This window comes from Molossus molossus, unplaced genomic scaffold (genome assembly GCF_014108415.1).
Source record: "Molossus molossus isolate mMolMol1 unplaced genomic scaffold, mMolMol1.p scaffold_m16_p_3, whole genome shotgun sequence".
Lineage (NCBI taxonomy): Eukaryota > Metazoa > Chordata > Mammalia > Chiroptera > Molossidae > Molossus > Molossus molossus.
Window position 1 is genome coordinate 113,184,365 of NW_023425366.1, and position 19,347 is coordinate 113,203,711.

The 19,347-nt window shown below is 43.2% G+C and overlaps 1 non-coding gene across 1 annotated transcript; it reads right to left on the bottom strand.

Annotated features, from left to right (window-relative positions):
* Positions 1-8,245: 8,245 nt before the first annotated feature.
* On the bottom strand, positions 8,246-8,352 carry LOC118642977. Its single transcript, XR_004961884.1, has one exon. It is a non-coding gene; the product is annotated as a U6 spliceosomal RNA (small nuclear RNA).
* Between the last annotated feature and the right edge of the window lie 10,995 nt (positions 8,353-19,347).

The window sequence follows — 19,347 nt, forward strand, 5'->3', positions numbered from 1 at the left end:
TTTGTTTCTCCACCCCTAAAACAGGGATGGGTAGGAACAGAACCTACATAACAAGGTTATTATGAAAATTAAAGTAAATAATGCAAATATAAAGTAAGCACCCCCTAAAATTAGATATCGTTTTCAATGTGTTTTAGATGGTGATTTCCAATGCTGTTTCTCCAAATACGCGATCTGGTTTTGAACTGTTAGGAATGCCTCAGGAATTATGGTTTATTGATGCCACTCTCTTTTTTCCCAGTCTGTTGCTTTAGACATTCTCATTTATGTCCTATCTCCCTCTCCCTCTCCCTCCCGTCATTTCACGGGACTCTGGGAGAGAGGAGAGGAAGATGGGTGTCTCATTCCTCTACCTTGGTGCTATCTTATATTATCCAGGAAATCAAGACTCCACAGGAGCTGTTCACCTTTGAGTAACTAAACCCCATGCTCAGAAAGAACATCAAGGTCAAGACCTTGAGACTCAGAGGAACAATGTGACATCCTCAAGAAAATCCAGCTCATGCAGGGGTTCCTATCCTGGGGTCCACAGACCCTCATGGTGCCCTGATAGAATTTAGGGAGCTCATGAACTTGAATAGGAAATAATTACGAAAAAATTTTTATAACCTCTAGCTGAAGGTTTCCATTTCTTCAAATGACTGTAGACAACCAAACACAGCGGTCCTTACTGTGTGACGACTTTGTCACCAGGGATACTTTCCCACCACATCACAATTGTTACAGGCATCACAAAGCATTATGTTCAGTACAACCCTAAAATACTGATATCAGCTCTGCCAATAGATCTAGTGATTTAGCACACTAATAAAGATGTGTATTATTGTATCACAAATTTGTATTTTTTAATATCTCGCCAACAATAAAATTAGTTCCCTTTGTAATTTTAATTATTTTGTTTTATGCATTTAAAAAACATGGTTTGTTGTTGTTTTTTTTTCAGGAGAGATCTATGTCTTCACCCAGCTTTGCTTTGGCTTGTGCACTGAAAAGGGTGAAGACAGCCAGGAACTGGAAAACCTGCCACCCCAACGTGTCTGCCAGCAACTTCGAACGTAGGCCCCTCCCTGGCGCAGGCTGGAGTCCTCTCAATCTCCAGGAACACTCTGCCCTGTCCCTGCTGCACATGCAATCTCCCACCCTTCCTCCATATTATTATTCGGGTCAAAGAAGAAGAGAAGGAGGAAATGGAGGAGGGGGAGGAGGGGAAGGAGGAAGAGAAGGAAAGCAACATGAACCCTGATGGTAGGCTATGTCGTTGACCTTGCTCTTTTGTAGGACTTAGTTCATGACAACCCCATCTCGTAGGTAGAGGATTAGAGAGGCCAACGGTTTAGTCCAAAACCACATAACTAGTGAAGAGTAGGTCCAGTACTCAAGCCCAGACTGTTGAATCTTAGACCACTGCCCCTTGCCCCCTTGTCCCTAACAGTAATGCCCATCTTTACAAACCCACATGGTCTCTTCCCCTAGGAGCCACCCTCCCAATATACAATCACACCTAAATTGTCTTATCTTTACCTTTATCCAAGATAGTTTATGAGGCATAAGTTTTAGGAGGAAGTCTTAAGTCCAAAAAATCTGTTTTTGGGTCTTGGGCAGGAGACTCCTTTGCTGATTTCAGAATGGATCAGTTAGGATGGGCTAGGTTATGCTACCGTAACAAATAACCCCCAAAGCTGTGACTTGACAATAACAAATCTTCGTGTCTCTGTCATCCATGCCCACCAGGGCCAGCCGTGGCTGTGCTCCATATCAGTTCTCTCTGGGACCTGGGCTGCTGGAGCAGCCACAACCCAAGACATTGCTTTGGCAGAGGAAAAAGAGAACATGGCTTTTCAATCTCCTGCTTGGAAGTGACTCATGTCACTTTTGCTCACAATTCATTGGCCAAAGCAAGTCAAACATATGATGTCATTGAGGGAGGAAGCAGCATTCTCCTTCAAAGAAGGGGAGTAGATATTCCAGGGAATAATTCACCTAGAAAGAGAGAGGCCCATGACAAGGTGCTGTCTTTTTACTGCAATCTCTAAATGTCTGCAAATTTGACCACAGATGCACCGATCACATATTTATAAGATGGACCCTTGTTTTCTTTCATTTGTCTGCATCAGAATCTTAACAGTTGTTATGAGGATAAATTACCTTTTGCCTGGTTGGGTGGCTCAGTTGGTTGGAGCATTGTCCCATATACCATAAAGGTTGTGTGTTCGATTCCCAGTATGAGCCCCTACCTAGGTTGCAGTTTTGATCCTTGATTTGGGGTGTGTAGGGGAAGCAATCAATGGATGTTTCTCTCTCACATAGATGTCTCTGTCTCTGTCTCTATTTCTCTCTCCCCCTTCCTCGCTCTCTAAAGAATCAGTAAAATATCCTCAAGTGAGGATTTTTAATTACCTTTTAAAATCATGAAAAGGTGCCACGTTAAAGAGTGTGTTTAAAGGAGAAACTACCCTCCCCTGTTCTCTTCTCCCTGCAGTTCTGGTGGTACCTTCAAGGCTCAGACACTCCTTGGTCATATTCTCCATTACCCAACAACAGCCAAGGGCACGTGGTAGGCATTTAACCCAGACACAGCCGCTTGCTCTGAAATGCTGCTGATAAATGAAGATGTGTCTGCTCCACCAACGCAGGAACAGCGACACGGCAAACACTTCCTAACCACCATCTCTAATGAAGGGACTGCTCTGAGCTCATTTTTGTCCCCTCTGCATTTAAATACCACATGGAGAGTGACTGCCCATGCGGCAAGATGGATTAGCAGAAGGCGCTAAGGAGCTGTGTCGCCAGAATGGTTTCCTTCTTTCCTCCTGATTAATGAGAAGGAGGCCAGGCTCACTTTTACCTCGGCAGGTCACGTTGAAGCAATGTTAATGATGTCAACAGGTAATGGATTTTCTTATACCTTCATTCACTGAACCGTGCCGGATCTATCAAGTCCCATGGAAGGTTGCGGGAAGAGCTGCAGGAACCATGCCCTTATAATAAACTTGCTGAGACGACACCATGTAATGGGATGGTGGGGAAGCATGACACCATCTTCATAGTGCAAAAGTTCTGAAGCTATTGAAACTGGTGCTCATGGGCTGGATCTAGCCCACAGGGGTGTGTATGTGTGTGTATGTGTGTGTGTGTGTGTGTTATACTCATACATAGTTTATTATTGTTTTGTTTTGTTTTTGCTCATTTTTCTCAACTTTTTATTGTGACAGGTTTCAAATGCACATCAATAGCGATTCATTAACATTTTACTCAACGTGGTGTAATATATCTCTCTCCTCCATCCATTCCTCTATCTGCCCATTAATCCATCTTATTTTTAGTTCATCTCAAAGTCAACTGCAGACATCAGCATACTTCTTCCTAAGTACTTCAACATGATTCCCATGAACTAGAGTTCGATATTTATTCATAGATCTTTCATATACGGTTTACATACATTGAAATAGGCACTTTTAAGGGTGCGTGCACTAGGTTTTGACAAATGCATGTATCAGTCTCATCTGAACCCCTATGGAAGTACAGAATACTATTACTAGGCCTGAAAGTTCCCTCACTCCCTTCCCAGTCAATTCCTGCCCTCATCATGGGCTCATTTTGCTTCTAGAATCTCAAATAAATGGATACGTGCCATTTGTGCACTTTTGTATCTGGCTTGTTCTGCTCAGCACAAAGCTTCTGAGATGTATTCATATTTTGTGCATGTATCAGGAATTCATTTCCCTCCACTGCTAAGTCGTATTTGGTTGAATAAATTTCTATTTAATCCATTAGCTACAAGGAAATTTTTAGAATTCAGCATTTGGTTTTAAAGAACATATATTAGGACTTCCAGTCAAGATGGCAGTGTAAATAAATGCGGTATCGCCTCCTCCCACAACCACATCATAATTACAACTAAACTACAGAACAACCATCATTCAAAACCGCCTGAAATCAAGCTGAATGGAAGTCCTACAGCTACGGAATTAAAGCAGCAGCCACATGGAGCCTGGTAGGAGGGACGGAGGCAGGCGGGCTTGACCCACACCCACGTGTGGCAGATAAAAATCAGGAGGGACACCTCGGCTGGGAAGGTCCTCCCTGAGGACTAAGGGGTCCCCGTCCCACACCAAGCAGCCTGCTCAGAGTTCCAGTGCCAGGAAGAGAATCCCCATCACTTCTGGCTGGAAAAACCAGTGGGAACTGTGACTCAGGGAGACTGAGGCAGCTGGAGCCCCAGGCAGCTCCTCTTAAAGGGCCTGCGCACAAACTTATTGGATTCACCTTCTCTAAGCTTGGAGGAGAGGCAGCTCGAGGGGCACCAGAGACATACAGGAAGAACTGAGCTGTTTGACATTGGAGCGAGGGCTGGAGAGGGGGCTTTCTCCAGGACAAACGTGCTGTCAGAGGCCTTTGTTCCTTTGGTGAGCCCTTCCCTGGGACGGCAGACGGCCGCCAGACTCCAGCAACCTGGCTCACACTGGTTGCCCCGCCCTGGTGATTCCCTGAGGCCCCACCCCACACAACTTTCAGGCCCACCAAGCTGTTGCCAGTTGCTTTACCATAGGATTGGCCTGTCTTGGATCCTGCTTCAGGTTTTCCTAAATTCTTTCAAACAAGCAGCATCTGGTCTCAGCGAGCCCCATACCTCTCCATCAGTAACACATAGAAACAAACACAGGGAGGCAGCCAAAATGAGGAGACAAAGAAACAGGTCCCAAATGAAAGAACAGAACAAAACCCCAGGAAAAGAACCAAGCGAAATGGAGATAAGCAACCTAACAGATGCTGAGTTCAAAATATTGCTTGTAAGGATGCTCAATGAACTTAGTGAGAACCTCAGTGAACTTAGTGAGGGCCTCAAGAGCATAAAAAAGGACCAGTCAGAAATGAAGGAGGCACTAACTGAAATAAAGAATAATTTACACAGATTCAATAGTAGAGTAGGTAAAGCCAAGAAGCAAACCATCAATTTGGAACCTAAGGAAGCAAAAACACCCAATCAGAACAGCAAAAAGAAAAAAGAACCCAAAAAATGAGGATAGTATAAGGAGCCTCTGGGACAACTTCAAGCATGCCAACATTCGCATCTTGGGGGTGCCAGAAGGAGAAGAGAGAGAACAAGAAATCGAAAACCTATTGGAAACAATAATGGCAGAAAACTTCCCTAACTTGGTGAAGGAAACAGCCATACAAGTCCAGGAAGCACAGAGAGTCCCAAACAAGAGGCCCACACCAAGACACATCATCATCAAAATGCAAAAGGTTCAAAATAAAAAGAGAATCTTAAAAGCAGCAAGAGAAAAGCAGTTAGTTTCCTACAAGGGAGTTCCCATTAGACTGTCAGCTGATTTCTCAAAAGAAACTTTGCATGCCAGAAGGGAGTGGCAAGAAATATTCGGAGTGATGAAAAGCAAGAACCTACAACCAAGATTACTCTATCCTGCAAAGCTGTCATTTAGAATCGATGGCCATATAAAGAGTTTCCCAGACAAGGAAAAGCTAAAGGAGTTCATCACCACCAAACCATTATTATATGAAATGTTGAAGGATCTTCTTGAAGAAAAAGATAAAAAAATGAACAAACAAAATGGCAATGGATACATAGCTATCAACAATTGAATCTACAAACAAAATGAACAAGCAGAACAAAAACATTCTCATAGATATAGAGAACATTTTGTTGGTTGCCAGATGGGAGGGGGAATAAGGGAATGGGTGAAAAAGGTGAAGGGATTAAGAAATACAAATTGGTTGCTAGACTGACAAACCTCAAAGGGAAGGGGGATTGGGGGGTGGGAAGAAATAAACCAAAGCACTTATATGCATAACCAATGGACACAGACAACAGTGTGGGAAAAGGCAGGAGGGGGGCAGGAGTGGGGAGGAGGGGGTCAATGGGGGCAAAATGAGGAACATCTGTAATACATTCAACAATAAAGATATAATTAAAAAAGAAAGAAAATAAATAAAGAAAGAAAGAAAGAAAGGAAGAAAGAACATATATTGATTGTTTTTATAACTTGTTGACATCTAAAAATTGGGATGTTCCACACAAAAATCTGGATTTCTGGTTCCTTTTGAGAATCTGAAGAGTGGGCAACACTGGGCTCACCTTTCAATAGTGGTCTGGGCTGAGGGACGGTATCAACCTCAGACATGACCTGTGTTCTCTCATTTGTCACCATCCTCATCACTTCCTTTGTGTCCCATCTGGGCAACTTCATTCATTTATGTCACCTGCCTGTCCCCAAAGGTATATGAATTTTCTGACTCCTGTTAATAGTGACCAAGTGTTCTAAAGTAATTATAGAAAGAATTAATGAAGGAGTGAATAGTGACCAAAGTGGGATTTCATTGGCTATCTGGTGCCAGGGGTCTTGCATTACAGAAGAGATAAGGGTCCTACCTTTGGGCCCTGGCCAGTTTGGCTCAGCGGTTAGAGCATTGGCCTGTGGTCCAGAGAGACCTGGGTTCGGTTCCCGCCAGGGGTGCGTGCCTCAGTTGCAGTTTGTCCCGGCCCTGGTTGGGTCAGGGCCATGAGGAAGGCGGCCACTTGATGTGTCCCTTTCATGTCAATGTTTCTCTCTCTCTCTCTCTTCCTCTCTCTCCCTCCCACTCTATCTGAACGAAAAATGCAAAAGTGTTCTAGGGTGAGGAAAAAAAAAAGAGTCCTACCTTTGGAGTCAGTTACACATGGTATTACGTTGCATCAGCTCATAAGTTCCAATTCCCTTCACTTCCTTCTTATGAAACATGGGAATAAAGATGTTAATTTATCAGTTGCTAGAAGGATCAATGAAATAACACATTTAAACTGCCTAGCACCGCCAGAAGGGTAATTATAATCATCAATATCTTCACGGTTATCAAGTGGTCCTCTACAAGAAGGAAGGTCAACTCACTTTTTATTTTGTCTTTCTAATGTGTCAATAGGAGACAACTGAGTCCTGAGGAAATATGAAAGTGCCTAATAGTGGGGAGGACTTTCCTGATCCTTGTGCCCTTTTTTCTAATGTCACCATCTCAAGCATGAGTTTAGTCCCAAATAGAACCATCACAAAAGTCTAGAATCTTGTCAACTGAGTGGATACTTTCTTTCTTGTGTTTTGGGGGACTTGAGACAAAGAGCATTGAAGAGTTCCAAAGACCACATATATAGTCCAAAATGTAGAGAATTGCAGAAGACAAAATCCAGAAATAGACCCAAATATATACATGATGTTAATATATGATGGCATTGCATTCATGTCAGTGGGAGAAAGACAGATTGCTCCATAAATGGTAACAACTGGGACACCATCTGGAGAGAGTCAAATCCGTACTTCACACCTTGCACTAAAACAAAGTCCAGATGGACCCAAGATTTAAACATAAAATAATGGAACCATTAAAATACTAAAAAAAAAAAAAAAAAAAAAAGTGGGAAAAATTTTTAATAAAATTTTGATGAAGAGAAAACATTAAAGACTATCTAAAATTGAGAATCCGTATGTTAAATAACGGTATATTTGAACAAATAAGCAATTTCTGCCTTTGAAAACCGCAAGTTTAAACATGTACAACACACTGGGGAAAATATATGTGTGGACCTAAAGAAAAGGTCATTTCCTAATAATAAAGAAATTCTATAAATCAATAACAAAAAGACCAACATCTCAATAGAAAAATGGACCATGTTCTTTATTTAAAAAGAAAATATGAGCCCTGGCCGGTTTGGCTCAGTGGTTGGAGCGTCGGCCTGCGGACCAGAGAGTCCCGGGTTCGGTTCCCGCTAGGGATACATACCAACAAAAGAAAAAAGAAAAAGAAAATATAAATGGCTCTTAAACATCACATAGAATATGCTTACCCATACTATTTATAAGATAAATGTAAATTAAAACTATAATAACATATTTTTAATTTCTAACTGACCAAAATCAAAATATCTTATAACAATTGAGGTTGTGGGGAAGCAGCCGTGTTTGGTTGAATAAATATATCTCATAATTACTGATGGGAAGATAAATTGTTAAGCTATGAAAAGCAATTGGGCACAAACCTTTTACAATTGATACTTTGTAATATTGCAAAATGATTACCACAATAAGGTTAATTACCACATCCATCACCTCGCATAATTAAAATTGTGTGTGTATGTATGGTGAAAACATTTAAGATTTATCTACTGTATTAGCAACTTTCAAGTATACAATACAGTATTGTTAACTATAATCACCATGCTGTACATTAGATCCCAAGGACTTGTTAGTCTTTTTTTTTTAATATGGAACGCTTCACGAATTTGCATGTCATCCTTGCCCAGGGGCCAGGCTAACTTTCTCTGTATCATTTCCATTTTAGTATATGTGCTGCCAATGTGACCACAGAATTTGTTAATCTTATAACTGGAAGTCTGTACCATTTGACCAACATCTTATCATTTACACACACACGCACACAGCCCCCGGAAACCATTATTCTACTCTCTGTTTTTGTAAGTTTGGCTTTTTTTTTTAATTCCACAGATAAATGAGATCCTATGGTATTTATCTTCCTCTGTGTGCCTTATTTCACTTACCATGACACCCTAAAGGTCCATCCATATTGTCACAAATGGCAGGATTTTCTTCTTTTTGTGGCTGATTCCATATATATGTATATATACATATATACACATATACATCACATTTTTTTTTATCTATTCATTCACCAGTGGACAGTTAGGTTGTTTCCATGTCTCGGCTTTTGTAAATAATGCTGCAGTGAACACGTGAGTTTAGGTATTTCTTTTTTTTTTTTTTTTTTTTATCCTCACCCGAGGACATTTTTCCATTTTTTTGTTCAGGTAGAGTGGAGGGGAGAGAGGAACAGAGAGAGAGAGAAACATCGATGTGAAAGGGACACATCGAGTGGCCGCCACCCACATGACCCAACCAGGGCCGGGGACAAACTGCAACCGGGGTACCTGCCCTTAGCGGGAACCGAACCCCGGTCTCTCAGGACCGCAGGCCGACGCTCTAACCGCTGAGCCAAACCGGCCAGGGCGAGATTAGGTATTTCTTAACACAGTGATTTTATTTCCTGCAGCTATCTACACAGAAGTGGGATTGCTGGATCACGTGGTAGTTCTACCTTACATTTTTTTGAGGACCTTCCATACTGTTGTCCATAGTGACTACCAGCTTACATCCCCACCAACAGTGATACAAACTTTTAAAATTGAATATGCACCTACTATGTGACCCAGAAATATTACTGCAAAAAGTTATTCTACAGTCATATTTGGACTTGTGTAAAATGCTGTAAATACAAAGATTATTTACTTACAAGAGTGAAACAGTGCAGATAACCTTATAAGTAAGTGATGGGTAAGATAGATTATGATACATTTAAAAATGGAATATTGCTTTCATAACAATATAGAACAGTCTCCAAGATATATTGTTAAAATTGACCAGGAAGGTGGGAGTAGGGACAGAGGAATAGACAGAGTGTAAGTGCATCGAATATATCTGGGAGAACATATAAGAAACCAATAGTAATAGTTCATGCTGGAGAGGGAAACTTTATTGCTGAGGCTGTAGACCCTTATAAATGTTATACCAAGTGCATGCATTATACCAAGTGCATTGCATTTTTTTTTTTATTTAAAAGGTAATGCAATTGCCATTTCTGGGTCATTTAAACAGGGATTACTATTTTAGTAGACTATTAAAGAGAATACTCAAGCATCATGAGAATGGTCCAAATAGATTCCCTTATAACTTAGGAATTCTAGGAATTTCCTAAAATACATCAGCACTAGCTCATTTGATTGCATTCAAGACGACAAAAGTATTTCTATTAGATTTTTAGACGTATAAAGTGCTTTTGACCTTCAAGTTCCAAGTCTATTAGCATGTGGCTAAAGAGAGGCTCTTTGGGCCATCCAGCCTTCCGTCAAGGCCTTCGGAACAGGCAGGACTTCTTTCCACACAGCATTAGATGATCACCCCACTCCCAGGGGCCAGCACACGCACAGAAACGGAGAACAGAATGTGGTTCTTAACATAAATGGAATTTGGAGCTATTTTCAAAGCTAGAACACATTCAGATCATAATGTGAAGGCATTTTTAGCTTCCAAATGGTAACTGACATTTGAGGGTTTTCTATTTGCCAAGCCTTTACATGCATTATTTTTTCTAATTCTCCCCACGATTACATGAGGTGACTCCTGTGTCATTATTCCCATCCACAAGTGTGGAAACTGAAGCTCTGGGATGCTTGTCCACGGTCACAATGCCAGACTCAAAGCCAGGAAGACTAACTCCAACAAGCCTCTTTTCTGCCCACCCTCTGCTACTTTTCGAACCACAACGCCTGGCCTCTCACCTGCCACTCATGCTCCACACACATGAACTCTCCTTCTTTTGCTACTTTCTTCTAGAACAAAAGATGGTAGGGTAGACAGAATAATGACTTCTCAAAGATGTGCACATCCTAATTCCCAGAACCTGTGACTATGTGATATTACATGGCAAAGAGGAATTCAGGGAACAGATGGAACTAAGGTTGCTACATTAGTGGGTGTTATCCTGGATTGTCAAGGTGAGCCCACTGTAATCACAAGGGCCCTTCATTGAACAAAGATGCAGAAGAGGAGGTCAGGGTGAGGTGGCATGAGAAAGACACCAATGCCCATCGCCAGATTTGGAGATGGAGGAGGGGGCCACCTCTGGAGGGTGAAAAAGACAAGAAAATGGATTCTCCCCTAGAGCCTCCAGAAGGAACACAGCCCTGCTAAAATCTTGGTTTTAGCCCACTGACACCTTTTCAAACTTCTGACCCTCAGAACTGCACAATAATAAATTTGTGTTCTTCTCCACTAAGTTTTTAGTAATTAGTTACACCAGGGAAACAAATAATAACAAGTGCAATAGAGGAAAAAGTGGGGAACTCTGAAAAGATCACGGGTGACTTCCTAGACATCTCTGAAATAAGAGACGTGATTGCATGATAGTTACCGTCTCCATAACGACCAGGCAGGAAGTTGAACTTGGACTCAGTAAGAACTTGAAATTGGACAATAGGTCTAGATATGGGTTGTCCAACAGAACTTTCTGGATGATGGGAATGTTCTACATCTGCACTGCTCAATGTTGTGGCCACTAGCCACATGGGGCTACTGATCTCTTGAAAAGTGGTTGCTCTCTGGTCTTCACCATCACCTGGCGGCACACAGTAGGTCCTTGAAACAAGCGTTTGAAAAGAATTGAACCCATTTAAGTCTGAATAACTTTAAGTGCTTAATGGTGTATATGTGGTTTTAGGTATTAACTGCGCTATGAATGAGTGTGCTGCTGGGAAAGACATTTTTCTGTAGCCAAAAGAGGCTGTACCCTATGGGGCTGGGTGATTCAAAGACCCTGGAGATTCTCCTTCTTCTCTTAGACCAACCCCACTCCAAAAGCTACCTCTCCCACAAGCCCACACTTATAATATATTTAACAGCAACAACAGCAACAAAAAATTTTACTCCACAATTAGCAAAGATTATTGAACAACTACTGTGTGCCAGGCATTTTGCTAGGGGCTGTGGACACAGAGAGAGTTGAAAGATTGTCTTACAGAGAGAGATTAGACTTCGTTTGCGCTGCTCTAACAAAATCCCAGAAACTGGGTGGCTGAAGCAAGAAACATTTGTTTGTCTGGCCAGTGTGGCTCAGTGGTTGAGTATTGACCCATGCACCAAGAGGTCACTGGTTCAATTCCTGGTGAGGACACATGCCCAAGTTGTGGGCTCGATCCCCAGTGGGGGCATGCAGGAAGTAGCCAACCAATATTCTCCCTCATCAATGTTTCTATCTCTCTATCCCTCTCCCTTTCTCTCTCTCTAAGATCAATAAAGAAAAAAAAATTTTAATAAATATTTGTTTCTCACAATTTTGGAAACTGGAAAGCCCAAGCTCAAGGGGCCAGCAGATCAGGTGTCTGGTGAAGACTCTTCTTTGTTTCCTGTTCTCACGTGGTGGAGACAGAGGGAACTAGGTCTCTTCCTCTTCCTATAAAGGTTCTAATCCCATCATGGGGTTCCACCCTTATGGCATAATCACCTCCAGAGGCCCCATCTTCCAATTAAGGCTTCAAAATGTGAGGCTGAGGGGAACACAAACATTCAGGCCCTGGCACAGGTAACCCCAGCCCTTGGCAAACTCACAGTGTCATGCAGGTGAGCAAGATCGCCCACCCTTCCTGCTGCAGAGAGTGGGTTAGAAGCATGCCCTAAGTTCCACCTTGGTCACTCAGGGCAAATACAGTGTCTTGGTAGGGAAGCTCCAGGCTCCCTCTTTCCAAATCCATGTGTCCCTCCAACACAACTTCCTTCTCTGCCCGCCCCGAGCCAGTCACTGCGAGGAATGGACTTGTTAAGGCCAGAGTTCTTTTGACCAGATCCACAGATCACTGCCAATCTCAGCTCCATGTTCTGGTGTGCATGGGCCCCCTCACTCTCCCCGCAAAGCCTACGAAAGTTAATTCAGGGCAGATGGAAACTGGTCAGCCCTCAGTCATTTTCAATCTTGGAAACCTCCAAAAATAGCTAAACTCTAATGCATATTTCAGGTTAGACTTGCTTATTTTCTCTCTCTTCTGAGCCAGAGCTAATTTCCCCAGAGGGGAAAGGAAAGCAAAAGCTGCTGCCAGAAAAAAAGAATAATCGGCTTCAGTTTCTCCCTTGATTGCCCGTTGGGTGATGCCTCCTGGTTCCACATCTCAATGCTCTCAGAGGCCCAGCGAGCAGGGCCTTTCTTCGTGGGCAAGATGTTCAAATACACCTAAAACCAAAGTCCGGCAGGTGCCTGATTCTGGACACGGACTTCCAGGTCTTCTCAGCTTGCAAGGAGTGAAGCAGGAGTCAGCAGCTGGATACCAGCATTGGTTCTTTCTCAGTAGCCAAGCGGGGAGGGCTGGAGGGGGAGGGGGGATTACTGTGATTTAAACTCCAAAGTGGGGAAGGACCCTGGTAGACCTGGTGTCCACAGAGCTAAGGCCAAGGATGGAGTGATGCTGGGCACAGTATTTGCAGGAAAATATACGATTTAGATGTATTCTTATCAGAGAAGCTCAACTGTATTTAACCAGAATGGAGGACGGTGAAAACACAAACAGAAACACTTGGATTCTGAATCCACTGCTGCTAGCAATTTGTGAATCACCTTAGGCTGAAAGGGTTGTAGGTCCAGACATCCTTTTGCTAATGGAGCCCCCTGGGTAAAAACGGCCCTACTGATCCCCCCAGGTCCTTTCTGCCTGAGGCCTTCTAAGGCTCTGCTGGAAACCTTATCCTCTTTGGGTCTGAAGGAGTTGCCTGACTCCCGAACCTCTAAAATGAGATGCAGAACAAGATTGCGGCAGAGAATCTGGCAGTGGTCGTCACCTGGGAGTGTCATAAAGACCCGGGTAGGGGGCAGTCTCTGTCTTCCTCTCCCAACTACAGAACATCAAGAAGCTAAAACTCAACATCCAGGACATTCATAAAGAAGGGGATTCAAACTTCTAGGAATATATCCTAAAAAGCCTGAAACATCAACCAGAAAGAATATATGCACCCCTATGTTCATAGCAGCACAATTTACAATCTCTAAGATCTGGAAACAGCCCAAGTATCTATCAGTAGATGAGTGGATAAAAAAGATGTGGTACAGATACCTAACGGAGTACTATGCAGCTGTAAGAAAGAAAGATCTCTTATCCTTTGAGACAACGTGGAGGGACCTCAAGAATAGTATGCTAAACAAAATAAGCCAATCAGAGAAAGACAAATATCACATGATCTCACTTATTTGTGGAATATAATGAACAAGGTGGGCTGATGAATGAAATAGACCCAGAGACATAGGAGTATGGTTCAGACTAACAAACTTCAGAGTAGGGGGGCGGGGGATGGATGAGATGAACCAAAGAACTCATATGCATGTATGCATAACCAATGGACATCAACAAGAATGTTAGGGGGGTGGGAGGGCAGGATGGGGAGGAGTGTGTCTGGGGGGGGGAGGAGAAACATCTGTAAGAAAAATAAATTAATAAAAATTAGGGGTGGGAGAAATGAAAGTTTTAAAGGGCAAAACAAAAAACAAAAGAAGGGGATTCGATGATCTAAACACCTGGACAAATCATGGCCTTGGAGATGAGCTTCGAGCACCACACTGCTTTTCCCTGCAGAGCCTCTTGAATTCAGAGGTGATAAAGTGACCAAAGCCACCAGGATATGGAGCTGTCTTTCTTTTTTTCTAGAGACATGCTAGAAGGCATGACCTCTGAGACAAAGCATTCCAGGACCTTAAACTTGGGAGCTGAAACCAGAGCAGCCTGGTCCCCGGTGGGTTTTTCCTTTCCGAATCCCTGTTGTCGGACACACTGCGGACCTGACGCTATGCTGGTCGCATCCACGTGTGCTGATTCCATTTGAGAAGTTTTAATATTCCACTCTTGGCAAAGCCTTGAAAGTTAAGAAGCTTTTATATTTTTAGTGCTAATTTACATATGAAGAAAATTAGGCTCAGAAAATCCAAATGACCGTCCAAGGTTACTTTGGTAATGTGTGATGAAGTCAGCATTTGAATCTATACCCAAAGTTGAATGAACTCTTTCAACAGTGCTGCTCTAGAAGACACGGAAATTCCAAGGAAAGTCACAGCACCATCCTTGATGTGGATCAGAGAGCAATTTCTTTTACAGTTCTGCTAGTCATGACCCGGTGTCAAAAGGAGGCATTTGCGCCCTAGCCAGTTTTGCTCAGTGGTTAGAGCACTGGCCCACGGACCAGAGTCAGTTTGATTCTGGTCAAGGCACGTACCTCGGTTGCGGTTTTTGTCCCCCCGCCCTGGTTGGGGTTGTGCCAGAGGCAAGCAATTGATGTGCCTCTCTCACATCGGTATTTCCCTCTCTCTCTCTCTGCTCCCACCCCAACTCTATCTGAAGATAAATGGAAAAATGTCCTCGGATGAGGATTAACAAAAAAAAAAAAAAAAAAAAAGGAGGCATTTGCTTTTCTCTCTCCCGTCTCTTTCCTGCCTGAAAACTTCATTTGCATGAGGACTTAATGGCTTCAGCTCATCCTTTCAGGAAACAGTGGAGGATGGAGAGACCAGCTTTTCCTGGAGCCTGCCAATGTCTAGATCAAAATGTTTTCTGCAGAAATAGACTGTCAGGATGAACCTTGTCCCATTCTGGTTCACTTCCAGGACAGTTACTGCCTGCTCCACCTGCCCTGTTTCTTCCCGAAAACTTCTCCTTGGAGGAGGGATATGGATGTACAGTGTTTCTTCCCCTTATTGCCCACAGCAGACATTTCTAATCAATCTTGACATTTCACGTCACTGATCCTCACCTCCACCTCAGTCTTCTCTAGTTAGTTAAGTTCCAGGCATCCACTACCAACCCCAGGAAACCTGCTTTCCATCCCTTTTTCTATAGCAAGACTCCATCTAACTGCGTTCCTAAACCAATCTTCTACCCTGGAAGAATGATATCAGCCCTCTCCTCATTAATCTGCTGCATGTAAGGCTCATTTCAGACAAGTCACTTTCTATTATAGACCCCGGGTATGTAGTACACTGTTAAACCATTTAACCTGACCGTCATTCATTAAATATGAGCCGGATTGGTCCCAATGTGAATTCACAGTAAGTCCATTCCGTTGCTTCACTTCAATATTTTAACTTCCTTTGAAAATTTTAGTATTTTGAAACACCTCAGGAAATATACGATGATTTTTCAAGGGCACTTTATAATCCAGGGTACGAATTATGGGTTAAACTAAAAGTATGAGTGAGTCTGGCTCTTCCCACCATGCAGGTCTGCACTGAGCATCAGTACATCAATCAAAAAGCATATATGTACCCCTATGTTCATAGCAGCGCTATTTACAATCTCTAAGATCTGGAAACAGCCCAAGTGTCCATCAATAGCTGAGTGGATAAAAAAGCTGTGGTACATGTACACAATGGAATACACAAAGTGATGCAGCAAATTCCACACGAGCTCCAGACTCAAGGGCAGAAGTGGCTGCATTATTTATAGTTCACGTTCAGCATTCCTCACGGGCGGCTGCACGGTTCACGGTGACCCATGTGGGGGCTCCCTGCCTCTTCTTCCAACTGCAGTAAGTTAAGAAAACAAAACCGACCATCAGGACTTAATCACTGCTGCTTAGATGGAACCAAAGAGCCAGAGCTCCTGGAGGTGGAGATCACAGCCTCGAAAAATGTTGCAATAAGACTCAGCTTCATCAAAGCCCACTAGACATCAAGGATGCCACGACAGAAACAGAAGAAAAAGAAAGTGACTCCTCTTCTGGGTGTGTTCTGCTCAGTAAATTTTGTGTTGATTTTTCTCTTCCTTGCCCCTAGAGAGTTCTGATCAAACTGTAATTTGCATATTGCCTAGCTTTAGCCACATATGTTCAAATGAAAGATAAACTCTCTTCAAGGGGAAACCATCTCTTTTATAAGTAGAAGCCTACTTGAAATGTAAATGTTGCTTCAGTCCTAACTTAAGAATTCTTCTGACTCATGGGAATTAGGCTGTTCCTCCATATGGTGTGTGTACCAACACTCTGCACTCTTGTGCCCTGAGCAGACATCACTAATCAATCGTGATGCTCATTCTGAGATGGGAAACAGCCTCAGTAGTGCCCTCCACACAGGGCTCCAGGAAGCCGCTATTGATCAGTGAGAGTTGGCATCTAAGACAAAAGTTCCTGCCATTCTGCCATCTAAAAATTATTTATGTGGATGCCAGGTGCTCAACTTTGACTGGTATGGATAAAATACAATTTTTCATCCTACTTCCACACTTGTCTATCGCAGCCGTTGGCTGTGCCTCAGTACCAAGCACCATATAAGAACTGTCAATAGAAGGACCCAGGTAGTTTCTGCTTTTTCCTTGCTCACCCTTGAATCTATCCAGCTTGAACCTATTCTAGTGACAAGATATCCCCTGTCCCTAGACTGGCACTTTCCCATTCTCCTCTGGTCCCTTTGAATCAGACCCCTGCAAATCAAACCCTGATTGACTTGTCCTAACCCTCTTGGGGGAAGAAAAATACACAAGATTTTTTGACAAAGTCAGCCCATTCTAAAAATATAGTAACAACAGTTGAACTTCTAAACTTTGCAAAGCATCTTCACATCCATGATCTCAGATGATAATCCAAATAATTTGGGGAGGCAAGTATTCAAAGACCATGAATTTTGACATCACACAGGAATAGGTCCAAACCTTGGTGCAACTAATTACCAGCTGGGGGACCATCAGCACATCACTTCAGCTGTCTGAGCTTCATTTTCCTCATCAGAAGAGCGTAGCAGCAGCTACCTCCTGGGTTGTGAAGATTTGCTTTGCACGGGGACAACCATGCTCCTAACACCAGAAGGAAGCCCTCCGGCAGAGTTGCAGGCTCTTTGCAGCCTGAAGCTGTTGGCAGGAACAGTGAGTGCTAGGGCAGAGGTGAACAGAGTACCATAGCTTCTGCCACAGCTGCAGAAAGTAGATCAATACCCACCTGGTCATGTTTTCTGTGGAGTGAATTGTATGATGTAGATAAACCACCTCACACAAAGCTCAAAAGGTGTTGATGGCAGCAATACTGATCAGTGACCTTTCCCTGTCCTCTGACCCCAACAATCTTCCATTAGGACAGGTAGCCTCCCTGACAGGCAGTAGAACTTGCTTCATTCATCCACCCATTCATTAGGCCAGTAGCTACTAAATATCCCCTAGTAGCAGGCCCTAGTAGGAGATGGAGACACACTGGTGAGTAGACATGACCTTGGCCCTTCTCCTGGACACAGATAAGCAATCAACTGAGTGCAACAAAGAACCAAAGGTGCTATAGAAGTAGTTTCTATAGCAGTGCTTCTCAGACATTACGTGCATGTGAAGACCCAAGAATATTACTAAAATACAGGTTCTGACTCAGGATCTGGGGTGCAGCTCATGATTGGACATTTCCAACAAGCTCTCAGCTGATTCTGATGCTGCACAGTTTGAGCAGAGAAACTATATAGAACTCATTGGGGAAGCAAAGGAGAAATTAATTCATTTTGGGGGCAAGATACTTGCTTATTCATCAGGTCATCCCGACATTGGCCTCCTCCCCTTCCAGAAGGAAGAGGAATTTATGGAATCCATGAACTGGAAAGGGTCATTCAAGTTGATTTAATCCAGATGTATAAAAAGGCAACTCTCTTACCATCCCCAAAAGAGAGAGAAATGTACAGTGTCTTGAAGAAGACACGAGGAGGGAGAGGACATCTCGCCCTCTCTGGATAGTGTCTGAATACTTGAACGGCTGAGAAATGTTTCCACAGTTCCAGCTCTGGCATGGGAATAAGTAGAGGAAACTCTGTCAAACCAACATGGCTGCAGTGGTCTGTTGCTCGCACCTGTGGGACCAGAATCAGAATGCAAGCCCGGTACCAAATGGGCACGAGGGTGAGGTTACAGCTACCGAATATGTAAGCTGGATAATGAGGTGAGCAGACTTCACCATCCAGATTTTTGTTTTTATCCTCACCCGAGGACATTTTTTCATTTTTTGTTCAGATAGAGTGGGAGGGAGAGAGAAAGAGAGAAACATCAACATGAAAGGGACACATCGAGTGGCTGCCACCTGCACGACCCAACCAGGGCTGGGGACAAACTGCAACCGAGGTACATGCCCTTAGCGGGAACCAAACCCGGGTCTCTCTGGCCTGCAGGTCGACGCGCGAACCGCTGAGCCAAACAGGCCAGGGCACCATGCAGATTTCTGATGCATCCCCTATCTTTTCTTCCCGAGAAAATTCTCAGTCCCTTCCCTCTCCTTGAACACTTCCAGCTAATTAAGCCGAAGTGAGCTAAAGGAAGAGCATGCAAATGGAGTTCGATTTCATTTGAAGTTCCCTCCACCTAGATATAAGACAAATGAGAGCTAGCAAACAGGCTGCAGAGGCCTGAAGGGCCAATCAATATTTTCAATAAGCAATGTGAGTACTTATTAAACATGTCATCATATAAGATTATGTTGTCATTTGTGGGAGAATAGGGGTCGAGAGCGAGGGTTCTGTACTCAGAATAAGCTCCCGTCCTTTTTTATCTGCTCAAATTAGCCTGATTAGGTTTCTATTACTTGCAACTAAAAGACTCTTGATTAAAACAGAAGTTTCCAGATGGTCCAAGCCAGCAAATATTCCCAGCTCAAGAAATATTTGTTGATGAATGAATGAGCAATGCTATAAACCAAAAGGAGAAAATTGTGTGGAATTTTTGGTATCAGCAAGACACAAAGGAGGCCTTCCCTCACCCCTAACGTCTTACTCTGTGGATGGCTGCTCAGCTTCTGACCAAAGGAACGT